Raw genomic sequence first — 21,280 nt, 5'->3', positions numbered from 1 at the left:
CCCACACACACATAATCTACTTGGAAAAGGCAGGGTGGGTGTGCTCTGCTCCCAGTATGTGTGTGTGTATGTATGTGTATGTATCCATCTATTGAATCCATATATATATATATTGAATCCATCCAATGAACCTTTTTCATATACTTGTGCACCTAAGTGATTCTTAGATATGTGCCTAAGAATGCACCGTGTGCCACAAGTCAATGTTTGAAAACAAGCAGGTCACCAAGGGCACTGGGAAGGGAAGGGCCTTGCTGCTCCCTCCGGGGCCAGCGCTTTACGGGACATCCAGGTTTTGCCCCTACGTTATCAGTGAGGTGCCTCTTTGTGCATTTGGTGTGAGATCTGCTAAGAGCCTGTCTGGATTCAGGCGTTGTTGTTCCTCCTGTGCTGCTGAGTGTCCTGGGCCCTTCGCCTGTTAGGGACAGTGTCGCAGGCCGGGCACAGCCTCTGTGGGCCTGAGGCTGAAGGAGGCGATGATGATGATGATGATACTCCGTGGGCTGCAGCAAAAGCTGCGTAGGTGCTCTGCAAGGGCCATTCCCTGCAGCCGGCCAGGACCCACTGAGGGGCTGAGGGTCAGCTGCCCAGTTCGTTCAAGAAAAGGGGTGTGTATGTGGGGGGGGGGGGAAGAACCTTAAGAATGAGGTTGATTCGGACTTCTGGTTCCCAGCCTCCTTTTTTAAGCAACATGCTCGAATCAGTTCTGGGCCGTGACTACCCCTGTATCTTCTAAACTCCATCACTACTATGGATTAGCATCCTTTCTTCACCTAGCAGAGGGATAAAGCAAAGACAGGCAGGATCCATCCATTTACCAGCCCAAATGTGACTAAGAAATGGTAGCGCTGAAGTGTAGCTAGATTAGTGCTGATCGGTCCAGGTGGGGGCGGCCGTGTTGGTCTGAAGCCGTAGGACAAAGTCGGAGTCCAGTTGACCTGTCAGGCCAACAAAGCCGTGTGCCTTGTGCATGAGAGCTCATACCCAGAATTAAACTTTGTTGGTCTTCAAGGTGCCTGACTGGACTCAAACTGGTGCTGAGTATTTGCCCTTTACAATTTCAATGGCCCTGACTAGCCCATGTTTGTCAGCGCTTGGGAGCTAAGCAGGGTCAGCCCAGGTTAGTCCTTGGATGGGAGACCACCATGGAAGCCCAGGGTTGATACACAGAAGCAGGCAATGGCAGACCACCTCCCCTTGTCTCTGGCCTTGAAATCCCCATGCAGGGTTGGAATATGTCGTTGTGGCACTGAGTGATCATTTCCTCTTAGAAGAGGTAGCCCCACAATAGGAGTCTCTGGATCCTCGGACAGACTTCTTTCACAGGATCGTCGTATGTGGTTCTTTAAACTTTTAGCCTTCCCCAGTACAATTGTGTGCTTCGGCAGGGAGGGCGGGGGGGGGGGTACAAATCAAATCAAATAAATATAATGAATGCACATCTCATTGCTCTGCTGGCAGGACTGAATGCCTCTTGCATCCACACTCCTAAAAACATAATAAAACAACTGACCTCACGATAAGTGATCTGCATACAGGCCTGGTTACGGAAGTGCATTTCTTCCTTCCCCAACTCCTTTGAGGCCTCCTCTTCACGCCACGTGCCTCAAATGTGTATGCGTGTTGGTTACCTGGGGGACTCGTAATGACCAACAACCCAAGATTTCTTTTTCAACTTGTTCATTCCCAGAGGACAAAGTCCCAATGAACAATGGGTTGAATTCTGCTGTGTGTCTCAAGGCAATGGGGGACAATGTTTTACGCCGGTTCTCAAAATGCTTACTTTTACAGCAACATACGCACCTGTGGAAATATAACTGTATTAATTTGACTTATTCTCTTAAACCTCCGCAGGGGGTGGGGTGGATGCCATGGCTGAATTCCCATATTTGATCCTTGGCATCTCTAGTTAAAAGGATCTGGTAGGAGGTCGTGTGAAAGATCTCCAGGATCTGAAATCCCAGAGAGCTGTTGCAAATCAGAGTAGACAGTATTGGCATTGGTCAACCAATAGCCCAACAACAGAAGCAAAACCAAAATCGAATACGTATTAAAAGCAGCATAATAACCAGCTATGTTTCGAATATGTGGTTCAAGATAACAGAATACCTTGGAATAGTAAGTTTCACGAGAGTAGGGGTGTGCAAAAAAAATAAATCAGCCCATTCGGAATCCACGGAATTGGGCAGAATCAATTTCAGCCGGCATAAAGACTCCTGCATGTCAATTTCGGCAGTACCAGCGGATTCAGGAGTCTTTCTGCCAGCCGAATGTCAGTTTCAGCCCCATTATATCCTATGGGCCATTGAAGTCAATGGCGAAAACATACGGTATATTCTGGGGGCTAGAGGGGAGGGGGCTGGAGGGAGAGGCTCCAAACTCACAGGGTAGCTGCTGGAGCCTCTCCCCAAGATACCAACCAAGTTTGAAGGACATTGGAACAGGGGATCCAATGCTACGGGCCCCCAAACAGGTTGCCCCTATCCCCTCCATTGTTCTCTATGGTGGGGGCAACCTATTTAGGGGCCTGTAGAATTGGACCCCCTGGTCCAAAGTTCCTGAAACATGGAGGGTATCTTGGGGAGAGGTTCCAGCAGCTAGTCTGTGAGAGGTTCCAGCAGCTAGTCTGGGAGCCTCTCCCTCAAACCCCCTCCCCTCCAGCCCCAGAATATACTCTATGTTTTCGCCATTGACTTCAATGGCCCATAGGATATAATGGGGCAATTCGGCGGCAAGCCGATTCAGATCAGAGAATCTGAATCGGCCTGCAGCAGCCCGAAAGGGGTCCTAATGGGCCATTTTTGGGGGTGCATTCGGTTCGGACAAACCAAGTGCACATCCCTACACAGGAGTAAAAGGAGCAAAGCGTATTTGCAAATGCAAGGCACTCCATCCACTGATACTATGAACAATGCAAAAAAATATATATTAGTACAGACAAATGGTCTTTCCACAATTGGCCACATCTGAGTTGTAAATGGAGAAGTAGAACAGCAACGAGATCTTCAGTACATACTTGTTTCAATAGCTTTTTTAGACCAGGCCACATTGGAACTTTCCTAAGCTGAAGGATTCTGTTTCCCTAGGGATTGATTCATGAAAGTCAAGATAACAGCAGGTAAAGTCAAAGTAGTGCTGGATAGGAAAGTATCTTTATAACCATCTTGAAAGTAAATAAGTCAACAACTAGGGCCTAAAATGGTAAACACAGGTTGCTCCTCCCGTCTGCAAAGGCACTGTGGATTGAGGAAGGAGCCGATGAGTTGGCTGTTTTCTGTCTCCACCAGCACTGTGGAATGTAGCATGAAGACTTCTGGAGGAGAGAGTTAGGCATCGCTGGTTGGGTGGACATTGTCTGTTTTCCTTGTTAGGCGGGTCATCATGTGAAAAATGGCTTTGCTGGCCTGTGGCTTGCTGACCGAGGTTAATCCTGCTCTGGTGCTCTGTTCCCAGTCTCCGCAGCCAGGTGCCTCCAGGGTCACAAGCAGGGGATGAAGGGAAGAGTTGGTTGTTTCTCCCCAGTATCTGATTGTCAAACTGAATATGGAAGTTGTGTTTAGGAATCATGGTGAAGCCATTGAGTCACCTATCCTGCATCTCTAATCGTTTTTGAAGCCATCTAAACTGGTTGCCATTGTCACACTTTATGGTGGAAAAATAAGTTTATTGCTGCTGAACAACTATGGAAATACTACATTTTAGTTTAATGGGAGGCAGGAGTTAGGTATCCCCAAAGTAGTTCGAGACCCGAGTGTGCCGCATGACGGAGTGAGCTCCCATCTCTGGCTCCAGCTCCTGCCAACCTAGCAGTTCGAAAGCAAGAAATTGCAAGTAGATAAGTAGGTGCCACTTCGGTGGGAAGGTAACAGCGTTCCGTGTGCCTTGGCGTTTAGTCATGCCGGCCACATGACCATGGAAATGTCTTCAGACAGCGCTGACTCTTCGGCTTTGAAACGGAGGTGAGCACCGCAACCCTAGAGTCGGACTCGACTGGCTTTTGAGCAAGGGAACCTTTACCTTTACCCTTTCACAGGCATTGAGGTAGGATTTTAACTCCAGGGTAGAATGTGTGTTTTACACGCATGCTGCCTATAGTCCCATCCCTGGTATCTCCACTGAAGTTTAGTGGAGTTTCATGCGGGCAGTTGTAGTAGCAGTTGCCATGTGTGGGAAAAGGGAGATGACATTATATGGACAAAGAAGTACCATTTGTGTTGTGCTTTTGCTGATATTAGCATCTCTTTGGGTCACATTAACATCTGTATTGGCAACCCTTATTTCTTTTTGTAACTGGTGGCAGTCTTCCTAATGTCACACCAAATGGTGTTATCCTGTATCAAGCATTCCACAGGAGGCTTATCTATCAGCATGGCCCGTTCATCACTGGAGAAAAGAAAATAGACCAGGCTGTCATCGCAGCTTGCCTACCAATTCCTAGAGGAAAGTGTCAAAAGTCTTGGGAATAAATACACTTTTATTACAGCCCCAGGAGCATTTTTTCTCTATTTGGGGTCCAAAACCGTATACATTTTCCTTCCAGCTCCACTCCTTTCCCTCCCCCCTCCGGCCCTTCTGTCATTTTCTGGGTAACACGTGGAAAACATTTTTCCATTTTCCTGTTGCCTCTGAAGAAGTAAGTTGTGACTCATGGAAGCGCGTGCTGGAATAAGTGTCGATAGTCTTTCAAATGCTGCTGGATTCCTGTTTTGTTTCAGTTTTACTGTGGTTCCGCTTTTCACTGCTTGCTGTAATAATCTTTGGGAGTTTCCCCCCAAGGGGTAATGCTTTCATGGATTGGTGGTTTGTAACTATGTAAGGGGAAAAAAAGGCAACCTAGATGATTATGGGGGTTGCAGACCTGGGAGTAGGTCCCAGTGAATCACGTGAGGCTTTTCCTGAGTAAATCTGCCGGGGACTGCTTCCCAAGTTGCAAATCTGAAGTGCTGATGGCTGGTTTGAATAGCTGTGTGGTCTGATGAATCCATTGGGTTTTTGGGAGGCTTTAACATCAGCCTGCTTTTGCCCTGACTAAATGACCCATTTGGATCCTGAGGAGGGAAAGTGAAGAAAACTGATCTCACGGGGCAGAGTATGGCACTGCACGAGGCAGGAGGCGAGCCAGCTTCATCCACATGGTTCCCACCATCAATGCCAGACATTGCAGATCATGCTGGGTGGTACAGAAGGGTATTATGGCCATCCCAGACAATAGCATATCCCTTTAGTTATCTGAACTTGGCGCCCTGGGGGGTGGGGGGGTCTGCAGCTCTTGTGGGGTTATTCAGCGTTTTCTGGGGGAGCAAATGGAGGGGCATTTATTTCTTTATTTCCTTCCATTTATATCCCGCCCTCGCCGCAAAGCAGGTTCAGGGCGGGTTCCATCCTATAATAATCTGCTGAGTGCAGATTTACAATCATAAAAACAGAATAACAACATACATGCAATAAATACAATGAAATAAGTAAAACACTAATACTTTAAAATACAGTATACCTCAACAGACACATAAGAGGAAGGGGGAGGCCAGATTGAATTGGATACCCGCTGCTTCAGTTGAAGGCCTGGTGGAAGAGCTCCGTCTCGCAGGCCCTGCAGAACTGTGAAAGCCCTCGCGGGGCCCTGATTTCTGACGGGAGCTCATTCCACCAGGCAGGGGCCAGGACCGAAGAAGCCCTGGCCCTCGTTGAGGCAAGTCAGATGTCCCCGGGGCCAGGGACCATCACCGGATGTCGATTCAAAGAGCACACTGCCCTCCGGGACTGATATGGGGAGAGGCGGTCTCGAAGATATGCCGGCCCTGGGCCGTAGAGGGCTTTCAAGGCAAGAACCGGCGCCTTGAAATGGATTCAGTATTTAATAGGCAGCCAGTGCAGTTTGCGCAGCACCAGGCAGATGTGGGCCCACACAGGCAGGAACATCAGTACCCGTGCCACTGTGTTCTGCACCAGCTGCAATTTCCAGAGCAGAGTCAAGGGCAGCCCCATGTAGAGAGAATTACAATAATCTAGCCTGGAAGGGACCATTACATGGGTCACTGCAGCCGGGTTCATGAGGGGCGAGATACGGGGCCAGCTGCCTGACCTGCCTCTGATGGACAAAGGCTGATCTGGCTGTGGCCGTGACCTGGGCCTCCATAGACAACGACGTATCCAGGAACACTCCCAGGCTCTTTACCTTCGGCGCCGGCACCAGCTGGGCCCCGCCAAAGGCTGAGAGCCCGATGCCCAACCCAGCTCCCCACAGCCCAGGTGCAGGACCTCCGTCTTCGATGGATACAACTTCAGTCCGCTCTGCTGTAACCAACCAGCCATGGCCTGTAATTCCCTGTCCAGATGTTTGGGGACAGATTCCGGGTTGCCGTCAGTTAGCAGGTAGAGCTGGGTGTCATCAGCGTAGTGGTGACAGCCCAGCCCATCATCTGGGCAAGGGGGCGCATATAGAGATTGAATAGCATTGGAGAGAGGACCATGCCCTGCAGCACCCCACACCCCAGTGGGTGTCGCTGAGACAACTTCCCTCCCAGCGCCACCCTCTGCCTCCGACTTTGGAGAAAGGAGGCCAGCCACTGTAAGGCTAGTCTGTGTATCCCCACATCGGCGAGGTGGTGGGTCAACAACTCATGGTCGACCGTATCAAACGCTGCTGACAGATCAAGGAGAATCAGCAGTGCTGATCTGCCTTGATCCAGATGTCCCTGGAGATCATCTACCAACATGGTCTTGGTTCCATGGGCAGGACAAGAACTGGACTGGAAAGGATGCAGGATATTAGCATTCTCCAAAAATGCCTGGAGCTGTGTTGCCACCACCCGCTCCACTACCCTGCCCAGAAACTACTGGGCAGTCGTTACTAAGGACCATTTGGGTTTTTAGGCGCTGGCAGCCCAATTTAGCCCAGTTTTAACAAGCAGGTAAGTGCTTGGGTTGCCAAGTTAGTACTTGGATGAGAGACTGCCAAGGAAGACTGGGGTTGCTGTATGGAGGAAGGCGGTGGCAAATCACCTCTGCTCATCTCACGCTTGAAACGCCCCGTGGAAGGGGTTGGCATGAGTCAGTTGCAACTTGTTTCTCCTGCTCCTCCTCCTGCATGACTTCTGGCAGCCAACGGGGGGGGGGGGGGACTCTGTTAGACTGGTCATTCTGCCCTGAGGATAAGGTCCCAGAGCTTTCCGATGGACCCTTCAAAAAGTGGCACGCAGAAACAGGAATCAAAAGGAATCTCCGTAGAGCACAGAGCAAAAAACTCCTGAATCCAATACTCCTCTGTCTGATTTGATGTGATTTAAGGAAGAAAAGCTAAAGGGGAAATGGGGTTTCCCGAAGAGTGCCCACTGGGCTCAAATAAAAATTGGTGCTTTTTGGAGAATGCCTCCGTTTTGTGGCTCTCACATTGCCCCCTGTGGTTTCTTTCTCCTGGAACCTCAGTACGTATTTAAGTGTGATGGGTGGATTGGATGAGTACTTTTGTTGTTTTTGCCCAACGACTGGGGCAGTCCTCTTTGCGCATATTATCAGTAGATCTATATAAATAAAGCTGCCCTGTGTGAAGCTGTGTTTTTCTGTCCTTTTTTTTTGTGTGTCTAGCTGGGGGGGGGGGCTGATGGCAATATTCCCTCTAAGCTGTGGAGTCCTGTGAGCAAAAATTCTACTTTGTGAGCTACTGACATTAAAGTTGTGAGCAAGCAATTTGGCCGCTGCATAAATTAGTTTGCTCTGGAGCCATCCCTTCCTGAGCTAAGACAAAAATACGTGAGCTGGAGGCTCAAAAAACTGTGAGCTAGCTCACACTAACTCAGCTTAGAGGGAACCCTGACTGATGATAACGTTGCATACCTGCTGGACAACAGTAGAGGGGAGGTTAGGAACCACCACCCTAAAACGCACCTTGTTAAGTATCTGTAACATTTAGGACACCATCTTAAGATAATTATGAATGCTTTTCTACCTAAGGAGATTAAGGTGGCACTCCTAAGGGTGTTCATTTGGAAAGAAAACCTGTTGAAAGTGGATGGGACTATTTCAGAAAGAGGCATGGGATACGGTGGTTTCCTTCTGGCTAATGAAAGGCCCCGGCTACCGTGATCTCGCCAGATCTCAGAAGCTAAGCAAGGTCAGCCTTGGTTAGTACTTGGATGCGAGACCACCAAGAAAGTCCAGGGTCATGACGCGGGGGCAGGCAATGGCCAACCACCACTGAATGTCTCTTGCCTTGGAAACTCTACGTGGTTGTCATAGGTTAGCTGTGGCCTGATGGCACTTTCCACCACCAATGAAGGGTTCTCTGCTGAAGCCAAAGCTTTTATGCTTTTCCTACTAGATGTCCTAGCAAAGATATCTCCTAATCTGCTTTGTATCTGTCATCATAAAGAGAGCACCCAGGTGTATATTTTTATTATGCTGTCAGTGGTTGATGGCTTGTGATGTCACAGTATGAAAGCCGATGGGACCAGTGAAGGTCATGATTGAGAAAGGTCTCCGTTGAGTCCTCCTAAGCCATCTAATGTCAAACAGAGCCTGAAAAGAAGTGTTAATAAAATGTTGGGACCTTTTCCAGTTGAGTTGCGCCAGTTTGGAACAATTTTCAGGAAGGCTTTCTGGAACTAATCCAGTAGCTGCTGAAATATTAGATTTTGGTTCATAAATACATATTGAAAAATGTGAGCTCTCTGCAGTAATATTTATCGATGGTTTGGCTACAGTGAATGGCAGCTGGAAGGTTTGAATAGGCAAATCCACATAGTTGGTTTTTAGTTACTCTGAATAATCTGAGTAACCATTGCAGGCATAGGCAGCAACGGGGAAGACTGTGAGACTGGGCATTTGGGAAGGTCTTGGAGAGGTGGAGCAGCCACTGAGAAGAGCGTAAAGCAGAGGGTGGAATTGTGCTAGTTATGGTGGCCTCGGCTCTCAGAACCAAAATGAAAATTTGCCAAGTTAGGGTCTCTTTTGTTGCTTTCTTAAGGGCAACCTTGTGAAGGTCTGTTCAAATAGCTGTTCGGAGTTAGTGAGTAAAACAGTCACATGGCAATTTTTGAAGTGGGTGCTTCACTGATGGCTTACCTTCGGATTCCTTGTAGCTTCCTCAAGGTCCCTATTCATTTTGTCAGGTCTTTCCAGCCTGAATAGCCCAGCTTATTTTGAGCTCATCAGAGCTTTGGAAGCTAAGCAGGGCTGGCCGGGGTTAGTACTTGGCTTGGAGAACAACAAGGAAGACAGATCCAGGGGGGTTTGCCATGCTGGTGTGAAGCAGCAGAACAAAGTTTGAGTCCAGCGGGGACACCTTCAAGACCAACCAAGTTTTGCATGCTCTCAAAAGCTTATACCCAGAATAAAACTGAGTTGGTCTTAAGGGTGTCACTGGACTCAAACTTTGTACTAACAAGGAAGATTGTGGTTGCGACATAGAAGAAGACAATGGCAAACTGCCTCTGCAGGTCCCTCGCTTGGAATGCCTTGTTGGGTAGAGTTGCCGTTAGCCAGCTGTTGTGGCTTGATGGCATCTTCTTCTACTTCTTCTTTTGATCTAGGCCCTGTCCCCCGTCTGAGTGGCGCAGGTCAGTTCAGAAGGTGGTGTCTGGTGACTGTCTCAGCCAAAGGTGGTTGTGAGGGGAGCGTGGTACATGGGAGAGCCTCGTGTGCTGGAAGCACAAAAATGTTGACGGTGGTTCTAAGTTTTCGTTGGGGCCCGTCCAGCACCTGCAGGGCTTCTCTGTCTCCTTCACAGGCGCTTTCTGTCCCTTGTGCTCCAGGCCATAAGATCCTTAACATGTTTATTCCAAAGGAAGTCTCATTGAATTTGCTGGGACTCACTGCTGAGCAAGTGTGAGACTGCAGCCTTAAAACCTAGATGTGCTTGTGGGTAGATATGAGTGGAGGGAGGGGAAGTGTGGACGTTAGAGATAAACCGGGTAAGAATGGGGTAAAATGGGCAAGGCAGAATGTTTTCTCTTTGATGAGGGTCACGGCCCAGTTTAGATTGGTGGCAAATGGTTCTCACACACTGAGGGGGCTTTTCGTATTCTTTACCTGTTAGCCAACTTTGGCTTTGTCCTGCCGGAACTACCCTCTGCTGAGGCGTGCCTGTGCACTCCTGTTACTACATGCAGTGTTTCCTCTAAGCTTCACAGTGTTGTGAGCAAAATTTCTACCTCTTGGGCAAAAAGAGTTAGTAGCAGGGGTCATTTCCTGCAGGAGCGCACAGGAACGGAGCTCCGGCAGTAAAGAGCCCAGGGGGCGGGCACATGCAATAAGCCCCACCCCCTGCTCCCAACAGCCCTCAGTCAGAGCAAGAAGCAGCCAGGTAAGTTGCAGAGCCCCCCATCCAAAACAGTTCAGTGGCACCTTCAAGACCAAGTGTTATTCAGGTACAAGCTCTCCCTCCTCCGTGAGGGCAGATCTGCACGTTCCCCCCCCCCCAATAGCTAGCAATCCAAAACAGTCCAGTGGAGCCTGAGTGGTGGGTGTTGCCTTCTGACACACTTCCGGTGATGCCAGGGGGTGTGGCATATGCAAATAATTTATGCTAATGAGCTATGCTAATGAGCTCCTGCACCTCTTTTTCTACGAAATGACCCCTGGTTAGGAGCATTAAAGTTGTGAGCAAGTCTCCATTTAACTGTCATGTAAATTTTTTTTTAGAAGATTACTTCCATAACCTTGTAAAAAATCTCAGAATAAATTCTTTTAAATTATAATTAAAATTACAAGAATAATTTAAACATTATAAGAGAAAACAGAATTAAGTGAAATTTCACCCACCCCTTTCCATTGTATTGGTAAACCAGTCCTCCAGAGAACAGGTCTACCCACCCCTTTACACTATATTGGTAGACCTGGCCTCCGGAGAACAGGTCTACCCACCCCCGTCCACTACATTGGCAGTGGAGCCTCTAGAGAACAAGTCTACCCACCCCTTTCTACTGTATTGGTAGACCTGGCCTCCAGAAAATAGGCCTACCCACCCCAGTCCACTATCTTGGTAGACCTGGACTCAGATCATCGCCCTGTGCTGAGCCTTAGAAAATACACCAGCATTTAGGAGGCGGAGAATCTCTTACACTCTACTTTGTTTTTTTTTGTTAAATAAGACAACCAGCATTACAGGTCAAGTATAACAGAGGAGGAATAATCACTGTCAGAACCCTGCCTAACCTAACAACCAGGAAGTTGCTTAAATGCTATCAACCTGCCCAAACTACTTTTCCCTGTGACTCAAGGCAGCTCAAAAATCATACTGAAAAACATAATAGGGCTGTGCAAAAAAAATATCATTTTTCCAGCTCCATTGTAGCCTATGGGGACCATTATAAATAGGCCCCATCTCTCCTCTCTCCTTATATATAATTGAGTAGTGGGTGCCAAAGTTCTAAAATGCACTCCTTTAGTGTATGGACGCTTGAACTGTCAGTCAGAAGACGCTGGCTGGGTTGACTGGCTGCTTTGTGCAGTCCCACCCAGTGTTTCAAGGTCTTTTGCATATGGAAGCTGATTGGACTTCACTGCATTCCACACCTCAAACTCACCCCCCTCCCCGCAAGGCAGTTGGAATGTCAGTTGCATATGGAACCTTCAAGGTCTTTTGCATATGGAAGCTGATTGGACTTCACTCCATTCCACACCTCATACTCCCCCCCCCGCAAGGCAGTTGGAATGTCTGGTGGTGTGTAGGTCCCAGGATCATGTTTTAAAAGCTGCCTGGGGAGATGGGGACCTCAGACAGGTTACAGTGCCATAGACTCCACCCTCCAACCCAGCTATTTGCTCCTGGGGAACTATTGTTGCCAATCTTGGCCCAGCAGCCATCAAACCATTCTCTTCAACCCCCTGCTGTGCAGCTGACTTTCCCCTAGGGTTGCCAATCTCCAGGTGGGACCTGGAGATCTCCCACTGTTACAATTGATCTCCAGATGACAGAGATCAGTTCCCCTGGAGAAAATGGATGCTTTGGAGGGTAGACCCTATGACATTATACCTGCTGAGTCCTTCCGCTCCGCCCAATGCTGCCCTCTACAGAATCCACCCCCCAAACCTCCAGGTATTTCCCTCCTTAGAGCTGGCAACCCTACATTCCCCTCAGTGCCTGTTGGTAGGCAACTAAGCTTGGTCCTGTCACCTACTTTGGCCTTTGGGAGAAAACACATTGGGGCCAGTCCTGATAGGGTTGCCAACTCCAGATGGGAAATTCCTGGAGCTTTGAGGGATGGAGCCTGAAGAGGGTGAGGTTTGAGGAGGGGTGGGACCTCAGACAGGTACACTGCCATAGACTCCACCCTCCAAACCAGTCAGTCCCACATAGGGAACCATTGTTGCCAATCTCCAGGTGAGGGCTGGAGAGCACTCAGAATTACAACTGCTCTGCAGAAGGGAGGGCAGAAGTCAGCTGAAGTCAAAGGGGCAGATAATGGTAGGTTGATGGTTAGCTGGGAAGGAGATGGGGTTGCCAACTACATGCTGACAAATTCCTGGGGATTTGAGGGGTGGAGCCTGGAGAGGGTGGGGTTTGCAGAGGGGTGGGACCTCAGACAGGTAGAATGCCATAGACTACACCCTCCAAACCAGCCACTTTGTCCTGGGTAACAATTGCTGCCAATCTCCAGGTGAGGGCTACAGATCACTCACAATTACAACTGGTCTTCAGGTAGCAGAGATCAGTTCCTCTGGAGAAAACAGTGGACTCTGTCATTATACCCTGCTGAGGTCACCACAGCAAATTGACACTGTTTGCCCAAAGCCAGAGCACTCCCCCAGAGCCTCTTTCTAGATTCTGTTGTATTGCTTTCACAACGGGCTTTACTGCTAGTAGGCTATAATAGAGAATCAATGTGGGGGTATCTAGGGCTCCTTGGGTGTTTTTTTAAAGGTAGAAACACCAAATTAGCAGCATAGTTTTTGTTTCCTCTCTTCAAACCCCCTCCCAAGTTTCAAAAAGATTGGACCAGGGGGTCCAATTCTATGGGCTCCAGAAGGAGGTGCCCCCATCCTCCATTGTTTCCAATGGAGGGGAAAAATGTCTTGTGAAACCCCCGAGCTGCCTGTTAACATTTTGTGTGCCAGCGCCCCTTAGCACAGTTTAGAGGGAACTATGAGCTGAGAATGGTTGGGCCATTCAGTCACCCTCAGTATGGAGAGGTTGAGAACTCTGTATGAACATCTTTTCTGGGTTTTCCTCCTCATCAGAAGGCATTCCGAGATCATTGACTCATGCAGAGGTGGAGGGGAGGGCTCCTCCGATAAAGTATAATTCTTATTCCGACACATTCAAAAGCAGGCCATTGGGGCTGTAAGTGAAATGTTCCCCCAGCTTTAATTTGGATAGCAGAATGGGAATCCTTGCCCTTTGGGAAACCGAAGTCTCTGTCAGCCAGAGGGATGTTCTAACGCACATCACTTGCAGAGCCCTGTTGACAGATCAGAGCTAGGGAAGGATTATTATTATTTTTTGGGTTACCTGGAATAAGGTAATGCACTTTGCTGGGTCTCGTTGCAACTCTTTGAGGAGTTATGGGTTTCTTGTCATCTTATCCTTTGAAGTAGTGAAATGAGACTTTTTGTTAATGTGCAACTAGGTCACTAGATTACATTTCCTTTGGCCCACTTATACATGCTGAACTGTAATGTTACAGTCTGTTGCAGTGTATTCTGATAACATTGGGGGGGGGGGGTGACACAACATAAATTAGGCCAAGGACAGAAAAAGAGACTGCTGTGAACCATGTAAACTGAGCTGAAGTTCTGTGGACATTAGGAGCTGGCCCAGTTCACGGTGGGTTCACCTTTTCTCACTTGTTTCTGGGCTGGCCTCGATCTCTCCTTTTCCAGAAATGCCATTTTTGTCTCCTCGTGAGCACTTGGTTGTGCTCTTAGTCATGATCTTATGTTGTAGACACCTTTTCTGTAATCAGACCAGGCTGTTGGCCTGGCTTCAACACAACTGCACTAGGCCAGCTTGGGACCAATGTTCCCTCTAAGCTGTGGAGTCTTGTGAGCAAAAATTCTACTTTGTGAGCTGTTGGCATTAAAGTTGTGAGCAAGCGACTTGGCTATGGCATAAAATGGTTTGCTTTGGAGCCATCCTTCCTGAGCGAAGACGAAAATGTGTGAGCTGGAGGCTAAAAAACTATGAGCTAGCTCACACTAACTCAGCTTAGAGGGAACACTGCTTGGGACATTGATAGATTTGGGATTTTACAGTGAAATAGTATATTTTTAGAAAAATATATTCTGCCTCTCCAGAGACAAGTCACAAAGTAAAACATGATAAAATTATAAAAGCATTAAAATACTTAAAATTAACAAACCGTAAAAAGAGCATAAAACATTCAGCAGACTTTACGGTGATCATCAAGATAGAAGCAGACTGGGGATTTTTTTTTTAAAAAGATCAAATGCTTTAGTGAAAAGCCTGGATAACTATAAATGTGTTGGCCTGGCACATAACAAAGAGTTGGGTTGGTGCCCAGGCGAGCCTCGAGAGGAAGGGGATGCCACAGGTAAGATGCCACCACCGGAAAAAAGCTCCGTTTATGCCAGCTGCCTCAACTCTGGGGGGCAGAGCCATTATACTCCTTGCATGTAATGTATTTGGATGTGTGCAGCTAACTTGGATGGCTTTAATGAAAAGCCAAAGTCAAATGTATGAAGGATTAATGACTGTTTGCATGATAGCTAAAGGAAACCTCCATGACACAGTCTGCATGTCTCTGAATAACAGAGGCCTAAAACAGAGAACGGGCGAGCTGCAGCTTTTGTGCCCTGTGTATGAGCTCCCAGAATTATCTGGAAACAAAACACTGGCTCAGAGGGATCCCTGGTCTCCTCTCCATCAGGGCTTTTCAGCTGTTCTCTGACCTGTTTATGTTGATGGCAATTGGCCCTTGAATATAAAGGGCTGTGACTTTTGATCTTCTTGGGTCCTAAAGTAGGTGGCTAACCATCCAGCTACAGAGGGGAGTTTTAATGATAGTCTGTAGGGCGGTGTCACGGCTCAGGTGGGGTGTCACCTGACGCTGCCACCACTCTGGATTTAGGATCACTGGAGAAGGCTCAGAGCACCCTCCTAAGACCTTCAGACCCCCCTTTTGGCTGAAATATAGGCGTGAGGATCAGGCAGAGTGAACAATGAAAATAGTTTATTTTATGGGAGGTCAAACAAACGAGGTGCAGAATAATAACAATAACTGGGTAAAAAGAAAATAAATCAAATGCCCTAACGCATCTAAATATCTACTGTCCCTAGCTCACTATCTCAAGTGGCCTTCTTCCCCACAGCACCTTCTCTTCTGGCCCTGTTCCCTGGGAAGAAGAAGCTTTTCTTCTTGAACCAGTTCTTATAGTCCCCAGCCCTCTTCTTCCCTATTGGTCAAAATCGGCGCCAGAACTTCCCAAGGCCTTCTGGGGTTTGTAGGCCCAGCCTCCCTTATTGCTAGCCAGGCTCCCAGGGCTTAGTAGGCCTCTGGTGGCACAGCCCAGATCATGACAGGCGGACATTTTTGTCACTATAGAAACTGTAGACCCTTCAATTGGTGAACATTTTGCGCTGTATCAAATGGGAGTAGTGGGGAGGGCAGAACACTCAGATCTAAACACTGTCATTCTCTAACCCTGCTGGTTTATTGTGACAGTCAATGTTGTTATCACTGATTTAAGACGCTGAACTGCAGCACGGAAGGTCGGTAGTTCGAGACCCGAGTGTGCCGCATGACGGAGTGAGCTCCCCTCTCTGGCCCCAGCTCCTGCCAACCTAGCAGTTCAAAAGCAAGAAATTGCAAGTAGATAAATAGGTACCGCTTTGGTGGGAAGGTAACGGCGTTCAGTGCACCTCGGCGTCTAATCATGCCGGCCACATGACTGCGGATATGTCTCTGGACTGTGCTGTCTCTTTGGCTTGGAAATGGAGATGAGCACCGCATCCCTAGAGTTGGATTCGACTGGCTTTCGAACAAGGGAAACCTTTACCTTTACTCATTGGTAGTCCTTCAGAAACTCAAGAGGACTCCAGATTAGACTGTATTTCCTATAAGCGAATGCGTGGTCCCAATCCCATTTCCCTAGATGCAGGGTGCATTTGCAGGGGAACACTGGTAAGAGGGGAGGTTTTATGTCTGCCCAGTGATTCTTCCTTGCAACGGCCCCCATGAGTCTCCACTTGACCCTCTCCTGGAGGTAAGTAGTGGGCCTCGGTTGGTCACTGCCTGGATGAGAGACCTGGGAATCTTGTTTGTAAGGCTGGAGGTGTGCCATGGAATAAATCAACCCAGCTGAACAAATAAGACTCCAGTTGGATGATAGTCTTCATTTTGGAACATTCCTTCATTGCCAGTTCTGCCGTCCACCCCCCTTAGCCCAGTTTCACTTCAGTGGTCACTTTACGGGGTGTTCTTCCTGTGTGATTTCTAGGCACCAATTAATTTTGCATAAAGCTTGTGGTTGTTTGTATCAGCACTGCTTTCTTATGGACAAAGACTCAGCACAGAATCTGGCCACTTCAGAGGTGGTCTCATTAGTAGTCATAGTAATCACTGTGTTTCATACCTACTGTTGTCCTGTAGAATAACAGAATCATGGAAGGGGCCCTGCAGGCCATCTAATCCAACCCCGGACTCAATGCAGGACCAGCCTAGAGCATCCCTGACAAGTCTTTGTCCAACCACTGCTTAAAGACTACCAGGGAGGGGGAGCTCAAAACCTCCCGAGGCAGCTGATTCCACTGTTGCACGACTCTCACTGTCAAAAAGGGTTTCCTAATATCCAGCCGGTATCTTCCCACCCTTAATTTAAAACTATTCTTGTGAGTCCTCTCCTCTGCTGCCCACAGGAACAGCTCCCTGCCCTCCTCTAAGTGACAGCCCTTCGAATACTCAAAGAAAGCAAGCATGTCCCCCCTCAACCTCCTCTTCTCCAGACTGAACATTCCCAAGAAGTCCCTCAGCCTTTCTTCACAGGGCTTCTTGGTCTCCAGGCCCCCCAATCATCCTCATCGCTCTCCTCTGCACCCGCTCCATTCTGCCCACATCCCTTTTGGAACTGAGGCCTCCAGAACTGCACACAGGACTCCAGGTGCGGCCTGACCAATGCAGTGTACAGCGGGACTACGACATCTTGTGATTTGGATGCTATGCCTCTTGTTGATACACCCCAAGATCACATTAGCCTTTTCTGTCACTGCATCACACTGACTGTACCCCAAGATCTTGTTCTCACACACACTGCTACCCAGAAGTGTCTCCCCCAGAAGTATGTACACAACCCACCTGCATTAGGGTCGCCAAGTCCTTACCTGTTGCAGAGCAGGGGAGTCCAGTCTCGTTTCCCTCGGATGATTGTGCGGGGCGCCCCCAACGTGCCCGACGTGATTGCGTCACTTCTGGGTGACGTGCTGACGCCGGGCATGTCACGTGCTTTGAGGGTGGGGTTCCCCCTGGGGCCCGATCCGCCACCGGCGGGTAACGGGCCTCTCGGGTGGGGGTTTCCCCGCCCCCCGGGGGGACTTGGCAAGCCTAACCTGCATGTTGACTGAACATGTAGAGAGGGATTTTGCAGGAATGAGTTTCCTGGCCACCACACTTCTTGAGCATCAAAAGTACATGTGGAGGAGCTGTGTCTACTCAGGTGGGGGGCCGGGCGCAGCTCCACCCATACAGGTGCGGGTCCAGGCCAGCATCCCGGTGCACAGTTTCCCTCCCCATGCATTCAGTCAGCATGCATACAGACTGCACGTGCAAGCTGCAACTCACAGTCTTGAGATTTCCATATTCTACTTGACCTGAAAGAGCAAATCAAGCAATGCCCCATGAAAGCGCTCAGATTTCCTCCCCAAATTGTGTGTATGGTGGTTTTGCTTTTGCAGTAGCTTGATTCGATTCGATTGGGGCCCGAGTGTGTGTGTGCTGTGGTTTGGTTTCCACTGCTTAACTTGGGGTACAGGGGCAAATGCAAGAGGGCTGTATGGATTGTTGAAAAGATTTGCTGAACGTCCCCCAGTGTGCCCTGAATGATGTATAAATATGTTGGCTTGGTCTGAATTCAGTTGCGTGTTCAGATTATTCCACACTGTCAAGTTGAAAAAAAGTGGTACCACAGATCAGAACAACACGCTTCTCCCTGGTGGCTTTCCTTATCAATATAGTTCCTCATATCAACATGATTTTTATTCCAGTTTTCTTCACAGGAGCCCAGGACGGCATTTCTGCCCCCCCTCCCATTTTGACTCCATGACAGTTCTGTGGGGCAGATAAGGGTTAGAAAGCATAACCAGCTGAAGGTCACCCCAGCCCGGCTCCTTCCACAAGGGGCATGAAGACGGGCCCTCCCCAGGGGGGCAGGAGCAGGTGCCGTAGGGGCGGGTGGGGGCGGCCTATCGACACAGCCTGTTCTGGTGCCCCTCGCTGCAGCCGCTGCCCTCCTACCCTCTCCCTTTCCCAGCAGATCTGCAGTGTACGGCTACATCACATTGGGGGGGACGACACTTTAAATGGCCACAGGGGCTGTTGGAGGGAACGATGGGCTTAGTTCTGCTGGTGAAGGTGGTATTTTGCTTCTCCCCCTCCCCATATAGTGGCTGCTGGGAGAATGTCCACATGGATCCCCCACACACACCAGGCACCCTGCCGTTTCCCCTTTGAACTGGATCTAAGCAGGGCTTTCTTTGATCTGGCTGAGGGGGGGGGGGAGTGGGACCAGGAGTTGTGCTCTGGGGGAGCGTGACCATGTGTGGGCACGCTCCTTTAAATCTGTAGCTCTTTGTGTCCCTGGCGGGGAAGAAGTCCCCGTGTGGAAGCGGCCCTGGTCTCCTGCATGGTAGCACAGGTGTTCAAACCCAGTCCTCCCCCAGTCCTAGTTCCACGCTCGTCATCGTGTCACCCGGGGGGGGGGCTCCCTCTCCATAGAGTGGGGGGCAGTCAGAACTGAGGAGGAGGGGGTCAGGGGAACACAAGGCTGGGGGCCCCCCGGGGAAGAGCGAGTCGTGTGATTTCCTTCTGTATGAGGCCGGGTGGGATCCGAGGGGGCCCAAGGCAGTCTGTGTCAGAGAGCTGGTGCTGCTTCTGGAGGCCAGCAGCTAAAGAGATGGAGGGGACAACACGATGGTGGCCAGGGGCCACCTGGCACAGGTATCTGAAAAGATAGATTAGACAGACGTGTTATCTGTGGCTGGAATGACACGTTAGCTGGCCAGCTGCCTGTTCAGCTTGGCATAGCTGCGTCAGGAAGGGGCAATTTGCCCCAGAGCATTTTAGGAATGGCGAAGAACACACCACTGACTGAAAATAAATGCACAAGCAAAATAGCAAGTATATAATAATCATATAAGCATAACGGCAAGTATAATAAGAATCAATTGGCCAAGGTGCAATAATAAAGCATAATAGAAGCACAGTCTACAGTCTTTCCATGTGTCTACTCCAAAATAGAAGCAAATATCAGAGTCCAAATTGAAGTGTAAATCATCAAACGCTGACGCATAATCCGGATGCCTGATGCCGCGTTTCGAATTATTCTTATTCAAGCATGGCTGTAATGGGACCCAATCTCAAGAGCTGGCATATATACGAAGCCAGAATGGTCAGTCAAGGAGGATTAAGAGTCGGCGTTTTATGGCTCAGAAAATTTGATGACTTACACTTCAATTTGGACTCTGATGTTTGCTTCTATCTATTATGCTTTATTATTGCACCTTGGCCAATTGATTCTTATTATACTTGCTCTTATGCTTATATGATGATTATATACCTGCTATTTTGCTTGTGCATTTATTTCCAGTCAGTGGTGTGTTCTTTGCTGTTCCTTGTATTGTACACTGACTCCCCCCCCCCCCTTTTTGGCTGCCAGAGCATTTGAGGGCAGAAGGAGAGGGGTTTGTGGCTTGTTCTCCCTCTGTTGACCTCTCGTCCTCAGCAGCTCCCCCACAGGTGGGGCTCCAGACCAGCAGCTCCTGCAGCTCTGCCTGGCGCTTGGAGGGGGGGGCAATGCTTGCAAACGGGCCTCATCCAGTGCTGCTTGGCAGAGGAGAAGAGGCGGTCGGGGTAAGGTAAAGTGCTGTTGGCTGAGTGGCCTGTAATCCCAGCTGCAGATAACCCACATTAGTTATCTATATTTTCAGATACCTGTTCCAGGTTTCCTCTTCCCATCACCCGGTTGGCTGGGCCGCTCTCACATTAGTAAGGAAAGCTGCTTGAGATAGAGAGGGCTGCTGAAACTTCTGGAGTCACAGTTGGCTGCGCCGCTCCCTGCACGGCCGCTCCTGATGTACTTAGCCTCTTACCCAGCTGATTATTTTTTTAAGAAAAAGAATCTCTGTAGCATAACAGTTTGTTTCAACGCTTTTGAGAGGCTCTGATCTTTGTCCTTATCTTTCTGCAACCAAACCAGGTCTCTCTGGCCAATTAAAAGTCAACATTGAGCAGAACTGAAAACAAAATGATGAATGAGAGCCTCTTTTGAGCTGAAAGGCGGAGGGTTTCCTGTCGCTTAATTTAATTGGGGAGATACCTCAGCCCTTGCAATGTATTTAGGGAGCTTTCCTAAGTCGACAGCAAAGCAGCAAGCTAGATGGTTAAAGAGGGAAGCTAGCTAGAAGCAAATATTGCCTTAGGGCTTTGCAGAATTATTGGCTAAAGTGGTGCCCCATCCACATTTTTAGTCCTTGCGCAATATCCTTTTTGAAGCAGGTTGGCACAACGTTTGGCCCGTCTCTCTGAGCTTGACCCATAAGTCAGGTAGGGGGTTTCACAACCTTTTTTCTTGGGACTGCAAAAAACAAGAGGATTGTCCAGTACCTGGCAGACATTAGTATGTGGCTGGGGGTGGAGGTTGTAGGCCCGTTCCATGGCAACAGGATCATTCAGTCCACTGGTTGGCTTTGATCACCTTGCTGTGTGAAGTTGCTTTTGTTAAAAAGAAAAGACACTGTACTCTGGCACTGGAGATGGGAGTGCAGGGTCTCCTGAGGACTCAAAACAACAGCAGCAGGGAAAGCCACGCTGGATGGATCAGGCCAGTGGCCCATCACACAGTGGCCGAAACCCAAGTGCCATCAGGAGGTCCACCAGCGGGGCCACAAACTGTGCATCTTACTGCCATTTGCCACTGCACAATAGCTACTGGACTGGAATCATGCCATGGGGAGCACACAGCATTGAAAAAAATGTAAGTAAAACTTAATCCCAAAGCCCATGGGGACAGACAAATGGAGACAGAATTCTGCGTTTCACTGTGTGCCCAACTGGTACCATTTGAGCTCAGTATTGCATTTTCTCCAGTACAAAAAGTTTTTGCGGGGGGGGGG

At 48.9% G+C, this 21,280-nt stretch overlaps 1 protein-coding gene across 1 annotated transcript in view; it reads left to right on the top strand.

Moving 5' to 3' along the window:
* The window catches only part of ANKH (ANKH inorganic pyrophosphate transport regulator), a 132,726-nt gene that overhangs the window by 790 nt on the left and 110,656 nt on the right, over positions 1 to 21,280 (top strand). The gene's annotated exons all lie outside the window — the stretch shown is intronic.

The sequence above is a fragment of the Gekko japonicus genome, unplaced genomic scaffold (genome assembly GCF_001447785.1).
Source record: "Gekko japonicus isolate JY-2015 unplaced genomic scaffold, Gekko_japonicus_V1.1 scaffold502, whole genome shotgun sequence".
In the NCBI taxonomy this organism is placed as follows: domain Eukaryota; kingdom Metazoa; phylum Chordata; class Lepidosauria; order Squamata; family Gekkonidae; genus Gekko; species Gekko japonicus.
This window is presented reverse-complemented; position numbering and strand designations above follow the sequence as displayed.